General features: G+C 38.0%; 1 protein-coding gene across 4 annotated transcripts in view; it reads right to left on the bottom strand.

Annotated features, from left to right (window-relative positions):
- The window catches only part of lhfpl2a (LHFPL tetraspan subfamily member 2a), a 145,901-nt gene that overhangs the window by 25,538 nt on the left and 101,670 nt on the right, over window positions 1-18,693 (bottom strand). For 2 of the 4 annotated variants that reach the window (XM_051677683.1, XM_051677684.1), the window contains exon 3: window positions 14,290-14,464. The gene's annotated coding sequence lies outside the window, so the exon portion shown is untranslated. Of the gene's footprint in view, window positions 1-14,289; window positions 14,465-18,086; window positions 18,299-18,693 lie in introns of those variants that run through there. The other 2 variants (XM_051677682.1, XM_051677680.1) reach the window with 2 other exon arrangements.

Here is an 18,693-nt window from a genome sequence, read left to right as displayed (position 1 = left end):
TATTACGAACCAAGCAATCAGTTTTTCTTCGGTGTAAAGTCTGTTCTAGATTCTGCTCTTTGACTGTAGGAAAAAGTAACTTTCTTTGCCTTCAGAAATTCAATGAGTTTAAAAATAGATATTGATAAAGAGATAGAAATTAGGCAGGCCTATCTATAAATACACTTTTTTACAGGTGTTACTGTTGCATCAAGTCAAAATCAATGTGCATTTCAGCGACAAAATAATAAAAAATATATAATTATGTCACTATTTTTATTAGTTTCTGTCATTATTTATTATTTGATTTTTTTTAAAATAATAAATATTTATTTTTCCACTGTTGCAACCAAATCAGGTGCTGGTGCCACCATCAGTAAAACTTGTTGGCACCAGTGCCACCGCTCTCATATGTAGTCTGGAGCCCTGTGGTGACATGTATGTTCTGTTAGATATGTTTATATTTTCCACTGGTGTTTATGTTTAATTAAAATAGTGAAAGTGATTTTCTGAGCACTTCAAATGTCAAAAGCTCCCAGTAAATAATAAACACACACATGACAAGGCGAACATGAATAACCCATCTATAAGGATTCTAAGGTCATTTTAAGCTACTACTCGACCGATGTGCGTATATACGGGTCCGGCCTTACAGGCTCGTGGACGCATGCACAGCAGCAGGACCACTGCTGAAAAACCCTAAGGGAAACACTGATGTCTGTGCCCTTCATAGTAAGGAAAGACTAAGACTTTTTTTATTATTATTATTATTCTATAAATAAATTTTTAAAAACTATCGGCGATCCATCGGCTTTTTCCACCAACTCATTTATCAGTATCGGCAAAATCCACTATCGGTCAACCTCTAGATGTAACGTGAGTCGTGCCAGTAAAGACGGTTTAACAACAGAACTATTCATAATTGTGTTCAATTCAAATAAATGTCAGCATTTCACAATTACTGTAAACTGAATGTCATTTTACAGTGTGAGGAATAAACATAAAACTGCAGAATATAACTTGTAAAAGTGTGTCAGGGGGCACTTAAAAAACAAATATTGCTGATCTGTTTCAACCTCAAATTTTCTGATTGGTGCACTACTAAACACACTCAAAAGGTTTTGTGTGCGTGTGTGTGTGTGTTTGTGTGCGTGCATGCGCATCTGTGTGTGTGCTTGTGTGTGTCCGTGTTTGTGTTCTTATGTGTGTGTGTGTCCGTGTTTGTGTATGTGTTCTTGTGTTTGTGCGTGCATGCGTGTGTACACGCACGCACACAGCAGAGATGTTTGTTTACTTGTCGATATATGGCGCACACACACACACAGAGAGAGGGAGTTGTGTCTGAAAAATCTGATCCATGAAGAGTGAGTGAACAGATTGATCTGCTGTATACACACACACACACACACACACACACACACACTATGAGAAGCCCAGAAGCACACACATAATAAACATTACATTATTTTGACAGATAAAAACACTTCTTGCTGAAAGTCTTATGTATTTTTATCATGTTCTGTTGCATTTGTATATGGTATATTATTATTTTTATTACCACTACTGGCAACTTGCGTATTTTGGTTCTTTTCTGTCACTTTTGTGTGTGTGCTTTAGAAATATTGTATGCAAAACAATCAAGCCAGTTATACATATGGGAATTTGAACTGATTCTTTTTAGTGAACTGAAACAGACAGATCAACAGGTGTAGTCTGATTTACAAACAAATGACTCTTACGAACCGATTCTTCTTAGTGAATCGAAACAGACAGCGCAAGCAGTGTAGTCCGACAAACAAATGGTTCTTACGAACCGATTCTTTTTAGTGAATCGAAACAGACAGCGCAAGCAGTGTAGTCCGACAAACAAATGGTTCTTACGAACTGATTCTTTTTAGTGAATCGAAACAGACAGCGCAAGCAGTGTAGTCCGACAAACAAATGACTCTTACGAACCGATTCTTTTTAGTGAATTGAAACAGACAGCGCAAGCAGTGTAGTCCGACAAACAAATGACTCTTACGAACCGATTCTTTTTAGTGAATCGAAACTGACAGTGCAACCAGTGTAGACCGACAAACAAATGACTCTTACGAACCGATTCTTTCTAGTGAATCGAAACAGACAGCGCAAGCAGTGTAGTCCGACAAACAAATGACTCTTACGAACCGATTCTTTTTAGTGAATCGAAACAGACAGCGCAAGCAGTGTAGTCCGACAAACAAATGACTCTTATGAACCGATTCTTTTTAGTGAACCGAAACTGACAGCGCAAGCAGTGTAGTCCGACAAACAAATGACTCTTATGAACCGATTCTTTTTAGTGAATCGAAAGAGACAGCGCAAGCAGTGTAGTCCGACAAACAAATGAGTCTTACGAACCGATTCTTTCTAGTGAATCGAAACAGACAGCGCAAGCAGTGTAGTCCGACAAACAAATGACTCTTACGAACCGATTCTTTTTAGTGAATCGAAACAGACAGGGCAACCAGTGTAGTCCGACAAACAAATGACTCTTACGAACCGATTCTTTTTAGTGAATCGAAACAGCGCAAGCAGTGTAGTCCGACAAACAAATGACTCTTACGAACCGATTCTTTTTAGTGAATCGAAACAGACAGCGCAAGCAGTGTAGTCCGACAAACAAATGAGTCTTACGAACCGATTCTTTTTAGTGAATCGAAACAGACAGCGCAACCAGTGAAGTCCGACAAACAAATGACTCTTACGAACCGATTCTTTTTAGTGAATCGAAACAGACAGCGCAACCAGTGTAGTCCGACAAACAAATGACTCATGAACCGATTCTTTTTAATGAATCAAAACTGACAGCGCAACCAGTGTAGTCCGACAAACAAATGAGTCTTACGAACCGATTCTTTTTAGTGAATCGAAACTGACAGCGCAAGCAGTGTAGTCCGACAAACAAATGACTCTTACGAACCGATTCTTTTTAGTGAATCGAAACACACAGAGCAACCAGTGTAGTCCGACAAACAAATGACTCTTATGAACCGATTCTTTTTAGTGAATCGAAACAGACAGCGCAAGCAGTGTAGTCCGACAAACAAATGACTCTTATGAACCGATTCTTTTAATAAATCATTCAAAAATACTCACAAACTCATTTTCCTTATGCCAACTATTTAAAGATACATATTTGCAACAAGATGTTTTTTGTAACAATTATTAATTTATAAGCATTAAAACATCACATTTCTCAGCGAATAATCAGTGTATTTGTGTAAATGTAAATGTTGCCACTGTTCTGTCTATGACATGTTTCTCTGGAAAACTTGATTGTGACTGGTCAATGACGGCATTCTATGGTTAAATATTTGTGTTTAACAACCAGTAAACTGTATAATTGGCCGTGACTAATGAGTGACTGTTAGTGTGCACGTGACGTCAGTTGTTTTCTTTTGTTGTCTTGAACTGATTTGCTTGTAAACATTTAAAAGTGGCCGGCCGATGTTTAATAGTTACCAGCGTGTTGTTGTAAATGCATGATCTATTTACAGTATGAAGCTATACTGTTGTCTATCCAAACGGAAATGACAGCCAATCAGAGAGTAGCATGAAGTAAATAAATGAAAGTGTTTGTGTCGTCCACAGATGAATAATGCAGGTCGACTCCAGACGGGCCGGAACACAAGCGTCCCCTGAGAACGGCCACGCTGCGGACAAAGACACACAAAAACTGTCCTGAAGTGTTGTAGGGGTTTGGACAGGGGTGGATAACCTTCCTCCATACGAAAACACTCCCTGCTGCTCTCACACAAAACAACACGCACTCACACAAAACAGACTTGTGTTACACCAATGAAACAGAGAGAGAGCAAAAGGAATTTGCTTGATGCAGCACAGATGAAAAGCACACACTGTAAAGAGAGAGAGAGATAAGAATGAGAGAGTGGCTTTAGTACAGAACTAATCTTATCAGTGTGCATGACTGCTCTACACCACAACACACACACAACGACAAAGAAAGATATGCAAACCTCAATGAAGATGATCTACAGGCCCAAACACAACAACATACAAGAGCAGAAACTCTCTCTCTTTAAAACTTTACGTCTATTTATTTCCACTTGAAAATCAGCAGTTTCAGATTTAAAACAGATGCTCAGTATCATTAAAGACTTCTGTCATCATTTATTCACCCTCAAGTCGTTCTAAACCCGTATGACTTTCTTTCTCCTGTGGAACTCAAAAAGAGATGTTAGGCAGAATGTTCACGCTGCTCTTTTCCACACAATGAAAGTAGACAGAAACAGCATAAATGTATCATTCAAGCAGTCCAATTGACTTTTGTGCTATATTTCAAGTCTTCTCCAGTCATACAATAGCTTTATGTGACGAACAGAATAAAGTAGTTTTCCACTAAAAATCATCCTGTCACTGTATGTCTCAAATAGGCCTGTCGTGATTATTAAATAACCGTCTGATCGCGATTATTGTGCACTTCAAATTACAATTACATTTGAATGCCCAAATAAGGGAATTTTAAGTGAATATATAAATGCCATCAACGGCATGTTTGTTTGTCATTCAGTTGATCTCCGAGAGTCACTGAGCCCAGGGGCGGACAGGCCATCGGGAGCACCGGGCGTTTTCCCGTTGGGCCGCTGGGTAATTTGGGCTGACCCGCTGCTGCGCAAGTACCAGCCTGTCCTATAGGCAATATAGGCGGTCGCCCTGGGCTCCAACATGCCCACGCAAACCCCGTTACAGAGCGAAACTCAATAAACCCTGTAAGACAAAGCCAATACAATAGCTTTTATTTTGAAATTGCTTACACAGTGGCACAGTTTCCATTTGAGCAATATTGCTCCTCACCTCGCGTGGACCTCATTATTTGACATACAAATCACAATAACGGTGACAACCAAAAACAACATATTAAGTACAAGATGAGCTCTGAATAATCACAAAATGACAATTAACTGCAAGTTACAACAAATACAATAAACTCTGCAAACAGTAAAGCTATGAGCAGTACATTGTCATTTGCATAATTTATTCATACCACAAACATTAGTGGAAGCTGAAGTGTGGCTTAATGAGTAATGCTCACGACTGATAAAAATGCAGAAAATAAGTCATGAAAAATATTGCTTTGTGGCTATTTGAGGCTTTGAGGCTTACTTTGTTTAAAGGATAACAGAAACAGCATACTGGACTTTTCACTTTCCTCATGAATAATCTGGGGAATTAAAACACTTCAGATATAAAGACGCAACAAACTCACAAACAGTGAAAATATGAGAAATTAATCTGCAAAATATCTACAAAGATCTACACTTTAAGAGGTATGTTTATTTATTTTTTTAAATACAATATATTTATATTTTTTATATTTATATATGTACATATTCTGGCCAACTTTGTTTTCATTGATTTGTTTTTTAAATAAACATTTACACAGTTGTGTGAGTAATTGACATTACATTTTAAGCATTGTCATCAGTGTTCTGCAGTGTGACACTTTCTTCATCTAACTATTTTATGATTTTATATAGCTATATATACATATATAATATATTATTTTTATACTTGTTGTTTCCACAATCTCATATTAACGAAGACAATAGTTTATTTGCACTTGAAAGGTGATTAAGATCTTTAAAAACTTTAAAAAGAAATGACTTGTCACACTTTCCCTTGTATATTTTAACATCTGTATGTTGGGAAAACGTTTTCGGATATGTTATTTGTCTGAGCTATAAAGTGCTTATTTTTAGTGCTTTCTCTAAAAAAATCCACTCATCACATTTATTTGAATTTATATGTTTTAAAGTTATGACAATTTTTGCACTGGCGGGGCCCGCTGTCATGACTAGCAGTCAATAGAAATGTCTTTCTTTCTTTTTCAACACAAAAATTTTAAATTGAGCTGGAAAATGAAATCAATGTTATGGTGTGGTGTGTTGCGGGCCGGGTTTGGTGGGCCACTTTTTAGTCCCAGTCCGCTCCTGACTGAGCCGCTATGCAGATGTCAACCAGAGCAGCTCTTGTCCAGAGGAGCGCATGAAGCGCTTCTCAAGTGCTCTGATGTGCGCACCGTCAGCGGAGGCTCACGCCAAACTTCCGCGAAAATATAAACGAACAAATATAAACTTTGATAGTGAACAAAAGAAAGTGAAAGTGCATCCGGCTTCACCTTAAACGATCATGTCATGGCAAATGTTCCTGGTCATAACTGGTTCATACACATAGTGTTAATGAAACGCAGTGGCGGAGGAAGAGACTAACTCTATTTCTGTAGAGAGATAAAATGATGAAACGAAATCTCAAAGGTTTTGCTTCATGAGATATAAGGGTTCGTTGGTTCAATCAAAGAGCATTACAATGACGTGTGAAAGTGAAGAAATTAGAACAGATATATTTTACTATTGCATAATAAAAATAATATTATAACATATAAATATTATAAAAATATATTATTTATATTAAAATATATATATATATTAATTGTTTTAAGTAGTTCCAAAAACAACAGTGTAAATGTAAAATTGACCAAAACTAAAGTTGACCAAAAAGAGACATATATTAAGCATTTTGAAATATTTTGATATTTACTATAAAACATTATTTTTCATGTCATTCGTGTAGTTTTAAAGCTTTAAAAGGAATCATAAATCCCTTTTTTATTACTTGATTTCTATACTTGAAATTAAATATGTTAAAAAAGACTTAAGGTGTATGAAGTACACTTGCACCTTAAGAAATATGACAATTAGGCTAATCGTCAAAGCCCTCAAACAGATAATAGTCATAATCGCAATTATCTGTTTCACAGTTAATCATCAGACAAATTTCAGAATCGTGGCAGCTCTAGTCTCAAATGCCATTGGTCCTCCACATGTCTTGTAAATAAATGCATCGTGCCACGTTTAAAAATGCAGAAGCATAAATGAGATTTGAGAGCTTCAGCAGAGGGGAAGATGTTTCTTGAATACAATTTGTGTCTATTCATTAGATCAAGTTATCATATGACTTCTGAAGACTTGGAATATGACTGTTGTAACATTTTTACAAACTGATATTCATGACATGTTTCGCGGCAGTTCTGAGGTGAAATCTCCACTGTGTGGTGCTAAAAGATTAACATTTTCTCCCAAACAGGTTTTTAAGGTTAAATGAACAAAAGCTCCCTACCCTAAACCTTAAACCTAAACATAACCGATAGTATCAGAAAAGCAAATGTGCTTCTTTGATACTTTGGGCTCACGTGTCGACTCGCGTGTTCTTCAGGACTCGTACCCCTTTACATCACAAGTACAACGCTCTATTAGTTGAACTACCACACCATTTCATCACACTCGAACAAGCATGTAAATAGGGCTGCAACTAACGATTATTTTGATTATCAACTAATCGAACGATTATTAGAACGATTATTCGGCGATTATTGCAACGATTAATCATTCACTCTTAACCGATTATTCAGCTTATGCCTTAAAAGGTTGTATTAAACGTGCTTACTAACAAAAAAGAGGACAAAATCATCTTTTAAAAATACCTCTAAATGACATTCACTGAATTAAAGAAAATACTTTTTATTAAGTTTAATTCAGTAAAGAAATTCACTGCAAAAGATCCTCTTGTTATCAGGTGTTTTTGTCTTGTTTTCCATTTAAAATTATCGAGAAATCCTTAAAACAAGACTAATTTACTTGAGAAGCAGCATGTAAGATATTTAGACTTGCCTGGGATATTAGATCTGCTGAATATGTGTCTGTTTAAAAACTCATTTGTATAAACTTGCCTTTACTACTTTGTAATGAATTTATTTTTTACCTGTTTTACTGAGTGTGTTTTAATTGTATGTTTTGTGAAGCACTTTGTGCTATATTGCTAAAAGTAAATGTACGTTGTTTTAAAGGAGTTTTAGATATTTATATTGGAAAACAAGCCAAAGAAGACTCATCAAAAACGTATTTTGTTGCCGTGTATAATGGGGTGAAGACTCTCTCACCTTTCTGTTCACTTCAATCCATCTTTAACTTAAACTCGCTCAGTGGCACATACAGTATATTATGATTCAATATGTTATAATCTAGCTGCAGCAAACGTGTGCATCCGCCGAGTGAAGTTTCAATCTCTCCCCCTTATATTGGGTCACTTCACACGACTCATAGAAGCGGTGCTCACCGCACAGAGAAATGCCCGTTTCAGAGTTTATATACATGACCCGCTTCCTTTTTATTTGAACTTTAATAAAGGATGCATTAAAGATGTAACTCCATGGTGTTTTATTTTTAGATGCTCTGACAGGCAAGTTTTGCTTAAGCAGAATGCCAGATCCGGCTCTGCTTTATTTTACGATGACACTACTTCTGTATTTACTTATTTAGTATTTTTGCATTATAATTCCCTCATACTTTGTGATCTACATCAGCTGAAGCTGTTTGGAAAGTTTAGAGTTCATCTGTGATCGGTGTAATTCTTCTCTCACACGTCATCATTAGAGTTTTAATGTGATCTCATGTTACGTTAAATGACATCAAACGACTATTCGACAACGGATATTTTTGACGTAGACTTGCCACGATATCATAGTGTTCACATTCAAACCGACTAACACCGGTATTACCGCTGGTTGGATGTTAAGTGGTACTATGGGGTAATTTTCGTTAAGCAATAGCCTACGCAATAACGCAAGGCAGCTTGATTTCACACTTTTAACTTTACTTATTTATTTTATCTAAAAATTCAAATGAAATTAAAATGTGTGTTGTGAAGGGCAACATCTCTCTGGCAATGAACCGACTTCATCTGTGCTTTCTCTCCATCATGGGCGACCAGTCGGGTATTTAATTGTCCGGGCAAATACATCACTTAATGTGGGTTGTTGCAGATTTAATGTTGGTGTTTTATTACCTTTCATCCCAGGACCCAGTTAAGCTGCTTCGGAAGGGTAATGACTTTGAATGTGTGTGAATAAATTAGTTTTGTTCCCTTCTAGGACTGGGCGATATGCAAGAGTATATTCACGATATTTTTATTTAAAAAAAATATATATATATCACAATATCACATTACATCGTCAACCCCCCGGCTGAGGGATCAGTGAATATTCTTGCTTTAGTGATTTTGTATTGAAAATTATATTCATTTATTTAAAAAATGAAAAACTTGAACCAAAGACATTTCTAAATTGAGTGATGTGTGATGGCGGAGTGGTGGTGGCGTAGTGGCTAAAGCACTGAATTGGTAAGCAGAAGGTTGCTGGTTCGATCCCCACAGCCACCACCATTGTGTCCTTGAGCAAGACACTTAACTTCAGGTTGCTCCAGGGGGGTTGTCCCTGTAATAAATGCACTATAAGTTGCTTTGGATAAAAGCATCTGCCAAATGCATAAATGTAAATTCAGACTGCACTTCAAACAAAACAAAAAGCAATTAAAATAACAAAGGTAAAAAAAAATCATATAAGCACCTTACCATTTACTGTCAGGCAAGTATCTGTCTATGACAACAGGTGGAAAATTACTAATACAAATTAATATCTAAAAACAATTATAAATGTAAACATAATTATAATGATGATAATAATCACTGAAATATAACTCATGGTTCGAGGTGAACGTGTTTTTGTATTTTATGTTTAATCACAGATGTATAGGCTGCAGAGTTGCGTTCACAATGAACTGTTCTGTGGAAATAAAGTGAACTGAACTCAAAACACCTCCTGAGATGAGATATCTGAGGTCATTTGCAGCACTCATAGATGATACTGTTCTTGCAAAAACAAATTCAGATGACTGAAATAAAGAAAGAGTGAGAACCCTTTATATATGTGTGTGTTCAACGAGACTGCACGCCTCCAAACAAACATGCATCATACATGCGCATAGACAGCTTTTCTGTCATCTGTTCTTAATAATATAATAAAGTGTGTTTCTTCAAGCGTGTGTCTGTGTGTCTAACAGCATTTCTTGTGTCATTCTGAATCCGAGATGTCTTACAGTTACTCACCATGCACATTATATTCACTACCTGCGATTAAACGTCTTCTGTCAGTGCGTGTACTTTGCTGCCTGTGTAATTTGATACGTCGGTAAAGAACATCTGGCTTTCAACGCGTTATTTAGGTATCATGGGTCGCAAACTCTCCACTTTTTCTCCCCAATTTGGAATGCCCAATTCCCAATGCGCTCCAAGTCCTCGTGGTGGCGTAGTGACTCTCCTCAATCTGGGTGGCGGAGGACGAATCTCAGTTGCCTCCGTGTCTGAGACCGTCAATCCATGCATCTTATCATGTGGCTTGATGAGCGCGTTACCACGGAGACCACCATTCTCCACGACATCCACGCTCAACTCACCACATGCCCCACTGAGAGCGAGAACCACATTACAGCGACCACGAGGAGGTTACCCCATGTGACTCTACCCTCCCTAACAACCGGGCCAATTTGGTTGCTTAGGAGACCTGGCTGGATTCACTCAGCACACCCTGGATTCGAACTCGCGACTCCAGGTGTGATAGTCAGCGTCAATACTCGCTGAGATACCCAGGCCCCTACGCAACTATACTTTATTCTATTCGTTAGGCTATTGTATTGATATTGGAATTCCATTCATAATGTTTCCCCCTGTTTACCCCATATAAAATTTCACACCGGTGGTCCCTTGTACCGAGTAAAACCGATAACACCGTAGCAACCCTATTTTGTCGACAATTTTTTCTGTCGACGTTGTGGATAACGTCAACTAATCGTTTCAGCCCTACTTGCAAATGTAGTTGATTATGTAACACATGTGCTACAGTAAAAGTCTTTAGATGTCATAAGATAGCATTGTGTGAGCAACGGGAAAAAAAGTACGTGTTTATGAACTGATAATCTGCCGTTTTACTTGTGATTTGTGTGAAAGTGAATAAAAGTAATTGTTGTTGTAGCGCCTCTAATGTTCTTTTCGCCAGGAAACTGATGCCATACGTACAACGAGACATGTAAAAATCACTTGGGAAAAATGTAGGTATAGTAACGTGATTCTATGAGACCACATTGCTTTTATGAAACTTTAATGTAACTTCTATACATCTCTTTTTGTGTTCCACAGAAGAAAGTAAGTCATATTTGTCTGAGACAACATGAGGGCGAAATATTGCTTTAAGATGTATGCGTGACGTGTGTTTGTGACTGGAGGCCGGCGCTGAGAGCTCTGGGCTTCATTTGAAGGCAGCGCGGCTCGGCTGGTTTTAATTCAATCAAACATGCTCCTTTTGGGAGCACCGCATGGAAAACTCCAGCACGTAATGTGACCCATTTAAACAGAACCGGCCACATCCAGATTTCTGTCAGTATCACACATGAATGTGAATTGTGTGACCATGGCTAACAAACAGAAAACTATTCTGGCATTGAAACTAAATATCATTATGAGAACAAATAATTCATTCATTAAAGCATGTGTAAACCAAGGCAAGAAATCAAAGCTGTTTATCACAAAACAATTTCAATGTTTTCAGCAGCTGTTATGCAAACCTTAGTGCCTGTTTGCCCTTTGACCTCCACCATAGATTCAATAAGCACTTTAACACTGTGTTTGACTCAGGTTTCCCATTATCACACACAGACACATTCTGGCTCTGATTACTGCTGATCTTACTTTAAATATACAACACAATAAGCCATCTGAGAGGTGGTTTTAAAGTTATGTTGTCAGCTAGCTTTAAAGGCAACATCCTGACTAAAAGATGACTGATTTGAAACACACTTCATGGACAGAAAGTCCATTAACGTTCATAAATAACTCTCTTCACGTGAAGTGCACGAGACTCGACTGTCAGTCATGGTTGATTCCATGGTTGATTGAAAGAAAATGTCCTTATCTTTTTTTACTCAAATCAAAAGAAACACATTGTGACATTATTTTCACATCAGTTTTTTCACACTGATTTACATCAGTGACGAGCCAATGAACAAGGAGTAATATAGACATTATTTTGGATTTGTTTAGTGTAAAGCTTTTCTTTGGAAAGTGTTTTAGAGAGTAACAAAAGTAACTCGTAATGTGATTACTTTTCCAGTGAAATGATCAGTAAAGTCCATAATCTGATTACAATATTGGAGTAGTAATTAGTTGAGTAACATTTCCAACATTAGGATATTATGCAACGTGAAAAAAATTATATAATTTTTAAACGTAAAGTATTTATATATCATAGTAGCATTGATTCTATTTATTTTTAAATAACTGTGCATACAGTGCGATACAGTAAAAAAATGACTGTGTTACGGTAATGACAATAATCATTGAAAACAATGGGAAATAATGCATTTACAAAAGTGTGGACGTGGTCTAAAGCAATAGTTCTCCCAGAAATGTATAAGTACATGTAAAACATCCAGATGTGTTATGGTAATGACAATTTAAGGGTATAAATGTGCTGATAATAATGTCACAATTCAAAAAATATTAATGGTCCTAAATGTAGGCTTCATTTTCTTTATGCAAAATATAATTAGCTTTTTTTTGTGTTAAGTATAACATGACATTAGGGTTAAACAGGACATTTTCTTGTCAGATACACTAATAAGCATAACAATACATACAGCTGAAGTCAGAAGTTTACATACACTTTAGCCAAATACATTTAAACTGAGTTTTTCACAATTCCTGACATTTAATCATAGAAAACATTCCCTGTCTTAGGTCAGTTAGGATCACTACTTTATTTTAAGAATGTGAAATGTCAGAATAATAGTAGAGAGAATGATTTATTTCAGCTTTTATTTCTTTCATCACATTCCCAGTGGGTCAGAAGTTTACATACACTTTGTTAGTATTTGGTAGCATTGCCTTTAAATTGTTTAACTTGGGTCAAATGTTTTAGGTATCCTTCCACAAGCTTCTCACAATATGTTGCTGGAATTTTGTCCCATTCCTCCAGACAGAACTGGTGTAACTGAGTCAGGTTTGTAGACCTCCTTGCTCGCACACGCTTTTTCAGTTCTGCCCACAAATGTTCTATCGGATTGAGGTCAGGGCTTTGTGATGGCCACTCCAATACCTTGACTTTGTTGTCTTTAAGCCATTTTGCCACAACTTTGGAGGTATGCTTGGGGTCATTGTTCATTTGGAAGACCCATTTGCGACCGAGCTTTAACTTCCTGGCTGATGTCTTGAGATGTTGCTTCAATATATCCACATCATTTTCCTTCCTAATGATGCCATCTATTTTGTGAAGTGCACCAGTCCCTCCTGCAGCAAAACACCCCCACAACATGATGCTGCCACCCCCATGCTTCACGGTTGGGATGGTGTTCTTCAGCTTGCAAGCCTCACCATTTTACCTCCAAACATCACGATGGTCATTATGGCCAAACAGTTCAATTTTTGTTTCATTAGAGCATTTTCTCCAAAAAGTAAGATCTTTGTCCCCATGTGCACTTGCAAACTGTAGTCTGGCTTTTTTATGGCAGTTTTGGAGCAGTGGCTTCTTCCTTGCTGAGCAGCCTTTCAGGTTATGTCCATATAGGACTCGTTTTGCTGTGGATATAGATACTTGTCTACCTGTTTCCTCCAGCATCTTCACAAGGTTCTTTGCTGTTGTTCTGGGATTGATTTGCACTTTTCACACCAAACTACGTTCATCTCTAGGAGACCGAATGCATCTCCTTCCTGAGCGGTATGATGGCTGTGTGGTCCCATGGTGTTTATACTTGCGTACTATTGTTTGTAAAGATGAACGTGGTACCTTCAGACGTTTGGAAATTGCTCCCAAGGATGAACCAGACTTGAGGAGGTCCACAATTTAGTTTCTGAGGTCTTGGCTGATTTCTTTTGATTTTCCAATGATGTCAAGCAAAGAGGCACTGAGTTTGAAGGTAGGCCTTAAAATACATCCACAGGTACACCTCCAATTCAGTACACCTCCTATCAGAAGCTAATTGTCTAAAGGCTTGACATCATTTTCTGGAATTTTCCAAGCTGCTTAAAGGCACAGTTAACTTAGTGTATGTAAACTTCTGACCCACTGGAATTGTGATATAGTCAATTAAAAGTGAAACAATCTGTCTGTAAACTATTGTTGGAAAAATTACTTGTGTCATGCACAAAGTAGATGTCCTAAACGACTTGCCAAAACTATAGTTTGCTAATATTAAATCTGTGGAGTGGTTAAAAAAATGAGTTTTCATGACTTCAACCTAAGTGTATGTAAACTTATGACTTCAACTGTAGATCTATTGTGTCTTAGTTGACACGTTCAAATCACAAAAAAGAGAAAAGCGGCTGAAAACTGGGACACGGGTGGTGTGGTGTGAAATCTAAGCGCTGTACACTGCCTGTGTTTACCTGATGTCTCAATGATGAAGTAAAACTCTACTTTGATTTTCCACTCTTTGATGGAGACGTTCATAAAGAGGAAAGACCAAATGAAAGTGTCTCTGTCTTGGCAGCCAGTGTTTTCTCTTGGCTTGAACAGCCTGTAATGAAGTGTCTGTGTTCCTGCCACAGTTTTATGGTTGGACTGGAGAGAGAGAGAGAGAGAGAGAGAGAGTGGAGATCAGTAAGATTCGTCCACTCCTCAGTCCAGCTGCCTCACTCTTATTCTTAGCTTCCATAGAGTAAAGACCAAGCGGCTGGTAAACCATCCAACCTCAAGCAGACCTTAAAGGGCCAGCGCAGGAAAATCAACATCATGCTGAAAGCCTGTGTGGCAGTAACTGCAACCCTAAACATCATGACCTTTTAGCAGATCATGGTCAAAGTTATTGAAGGAATAGTTCAGCCAAAAATTAAATTTCTATCATCATTTACTAACCTCATGCTGTTCCAAACCTGTAGAATTTTACTTCTGTCAGAGCTTTTGTTTTCCATACAACCTCCAAAAATGGACAAAAGGAACATAAACATGCTCAAATCTCATTTGAAGTCACCTTTTTCAACTATTTGCGAGATAAAACATCAGTGTTGAGAGTATCTGATTACAAAGTAATTAGTTACTGTAATCTAATGATGTTTTAGTCAAATAAGCAGTGTAAAGCACCTACATTTTAATTCCTGTAATCGATTGCAGTTACTAACTTTCAATTAAAGTAATTAATTTTGAGTACATTACTTGTGCTAAAGTAATGTGTAATACATTTAAAATATGAATTCATATGTACGTCTATTAGCGTTTCTGTGACCGCTGAAGAGTGTGTGACGATGAATGAAAATACAGACGTTTTGAATTTGAGTGGAAAAACAAAATCTTTTCTAGGAAAAGAGAAATAGAAAGTAACTTAAAAGTAAAATAATTAGTAATGTGATTACATTTTTAGAGAAGTAATTATTCATTTGTAGTGGATTACTTATTTTGAGTAACATACCCAACACTGTAAAACATTAATAGTGGTTGGAATGACACAAGGGTGTGAATTATGACTTTTAATGTATGAATTTTCATTTTTGGGAAAACTATTCCTTTACGTCACACCCACACTTTTGTAAACGCATTATTTTGAAACATTTATACTCATCTTCCTGCCTTATTGACCCAATAGTCAATATCAATAGTCAGGCTACTTTTAGACAAAAACAAGTTTAAATGGGCTCTAAACTTCTTTGGAGAAACATCCAAAACAAAGTTGTTACTTAAATGAAACATTTGAGAACTCTTATTACCATATGTCTAACCATGAGCAATAACATCTTCCTCTGGTCAGAGCTCTGTCCTTGATCTTTTGACATATAAGAGGTCATTGTACTACAGAAAAATACTGTAAGTTTCAGAACTCAAAACTTCCTCCTCACTGCAAAACGAGCATTTGTTGAAACCAAGCTGCACAAACGACTCGTTCTCTACCTCCTCCACATTGTGATGTCACACTGTGATTGACATTTGCATCTGACCGCCTCCACAACAACATATCAGCGCCTACTTTATCTTTAATCACTTTTGTAGCCCCGCCCAGTAGTGGCAGTGAGATGGCAAGTAGAGAGGAGAGCCAATCAGAACAGTGAGTGTGTACTGTTAAGTCTTAAAGGAGAAGCAGCACCAAAACCAAACGTTTCTGGCAGAGGGTCAGAATGAGGGTGGAAAATTATCAAGTTTTACAAATATATTATTGTTTTTTGTGCAAAAATGTTAATAATATTATAAGTGAACCTCAAGGAAAAAATTTTTTTCTTCTCCCCAGTTTGGAATGCCCAATTCCCAATGCGCTCTAAGTCCTCGTGGTGGTGTAGTGACTCGCCTCAATCCGGGTGGTGGAGGACGAATCTCAGTTGCCTCCGCGTCTGAGACCGTCAATCCGCACATCTTATCACGTGACTTGATGAGCGCGTTACCACGGAGATGTAGCAGGTGTGGAGGCTTCACGCTATTCTCCGCGGCATCCACCCACAACTCACCACACACCCCACCGAGAGTTAGAACCACATTATAGTGACCACGAGGCGGTTACCCCATGTGACTCTACCCTCCCTAGCAACCGGCCAATTTGGTTGCTTAGGAGACCTGGCTGGAGTCAAGGAACATTAAAATAATAAAAAAGTCATGTCATGGCCCCTTTAATGTTGTAATATTTGGATTAGTTTACTGATTCAGAGTTCCCACGGTCATGGTAAACCTGAAAATATCAGGAAATCTTAAAATCGTGTTTTCCAGGCCTGGAAAAGTAATGCAAATTAAGAATATCTTTAAAAAGAAATCATGGATTTTTATTGTGAAATATGGAATATTTTCCAAGTTATATTCAGCTCTAAACTGTTTTATCAGCACATTGCACTTTTTCCCAAGTATCACTCATTCCCAAACGCATTATTTAATGCGTTAAAAGTTACTTTTGGTACAATAAACAACCTTTAGTAGTTTGTGTTTCTTTTTCTTGCCTAAGACACATTAGGGGAAGTATTTAAAGATTCCTATAAATGCATTTTTTTTTAAAGAATACAGAATCGGGGGTCTGGGTAGCTCAGTGAGTATTGACGCTGACTATCACACCTGGAGTCACGAGTTTGAATCCAGGGTGTGCTGAGTGACTCCAGCCAGGTCTCCTAAGCAACCAAATTCACCCGGTTGCTAGGGAGGGTAGAGTCACATGGGGTAACCTCCTCGTGGTCGCTATAACGTGGTTCTCGCTCTCGGTGGGGTGTGTGGTGAGTTGTGCGTGGATGCCGCGGAGAATAGCGTGAAGCCTCCACACGCACTACGTCTCCACAGTAACGTGCTCAACAAGCCACGTGATAAGATGCGCGGATTGACGGTCTCAGACGCGGAGGCAACTGAGATTCGTCCTCCGCCACCCGGATTGAGGCGAGGCACTACGTCACCATGAGGACTTAGAGCACGTTGGGAATTGGACATTCCAAATAAAAAATAAATAAATAAATAAAAAAAGAATACAGAATCAAATTGCTAATTTAATCGAATCAAATTTCAAAGTGTATCGCATCGTTCTGAATTGGCTAAAAATCTTTTAAACTGAATCGAAAAAATTATTCACCGTGAATCGAAGCGATTCCCTTTCAATCCAGAGATTCACACCCCTAACGGTAATACTATTGCACTATGATACGGAACGATTACCATACTCATGTACTATGGTATTTACATGGAACTCTAAGGTATTTAAAAGAATATCATGGTACTGTAAACATGGTTTTACTTTTAGTTAGTCATTTCAAAAGCTGACTGAATTTAGTGTGCTGTCCGTTAAGTATTTCTCTGATTTAATAATTACATCATTTCTCTTTGATAAGTGAATCTCAGCTGAAATATGAATGAGTGAATCTGAAATAAACACTCGATCATTGAACAAATGAACACTGAATAAACGCCGCGTTCAAGCAAAGAAAACTGATTTTAAATCCAATAAAAGAGTGAAAAGAAAGAGAAGATTGAAAGAGAGAAAGAAAGAAGGAACTGGTCGCTTCTGCTGCCACGACTTTCCGTTCTGGACACACGGACGATAAAGACGGAAAAAGCGACTCGAACCAACGACTTTCTCGCTAAACTCTTTGTAAGTGTTTTATAGACGAGTCGACTGGTGTAAAGCGGTCAGTGTGATTAATCTGAGGTATTTTCATTAATCGGAGTGTTAATGTAAGTATCTGAGGTAAAAGTATAAATCTGAGGTAGATTAGAGAGAACAAAAGATACTCACACTCGCGCGCTCTGCAGCCGGACGGTCTCGCGGAAGAAAACCGGCGATTTCAAACATCCAGAAAATGAAGATTTCCGTTAAACCGTCCGTGAGCTCACACACACTCACTCACCGACTGACTCTCTCTCTCTCTCTCTCTCTCTCTCTCCACCGTCACCACGGCAACTCACCGGACCGTCCACACGTGTACGTGTGCGTGTGTGTTGTGAGTGTGTGTGTCTGTGTGTGTGTGTGTGTGTGTGTGTGTGTGTGTCTGTGAGAGTGTGTGTGTGTGTGTCTGTGAGAGTGTGTGTGTGTGTGTGTGTGAGTGTCTGTGTGAATGTGTGTGTGTTTCTGTGTGTGTGTTTCTGTGTCTGTGTGAGTGTCTGTGTGTGTCTATGTGAATGTGTGTGAGTGTGTGTGTGTGTGTCTGTGTGAGTGTCTGTGTGAACTTGTGTGTGTTTCTGTGTGAATGTGTGTCTGTGTGAGTGTGTCTGTGTGTTTCTGTGTGTGTGTGTGTGTCTGTGTGTGTGTGTGTGTGTCTGTGTGAACTTGTGTGTGCTTCTGTGTGTGTGTGTATGTGTCTGTGTGAATGTGTGTGTGTTTCTGTGTGAGTGTGTGTGAATGT

Source organism: Myxocyprinus asiaticus, chromosome 38 (genome assembly GCF_019703515.2).
Source record: "Myxocyprinus asiaticus isolate MX2 ecotype Aquarium Trade chromosome 38, UBuf_Myxa_2, whole genome shotgun sequence".
Taxonomy (NCBI): domain Eukaryota; kingdom Metazoa; phylum Chordata; class Actinopteri; order Cypriniformes; family Catostomidae; genus Myxocyprinus; species Myxocyprinus asiaticus.
The sequence above is the reverse complement of the archived record's forward strand: the minus strand, read 5'-3'. Positions and strand labels throughout refer to the sequence as shown.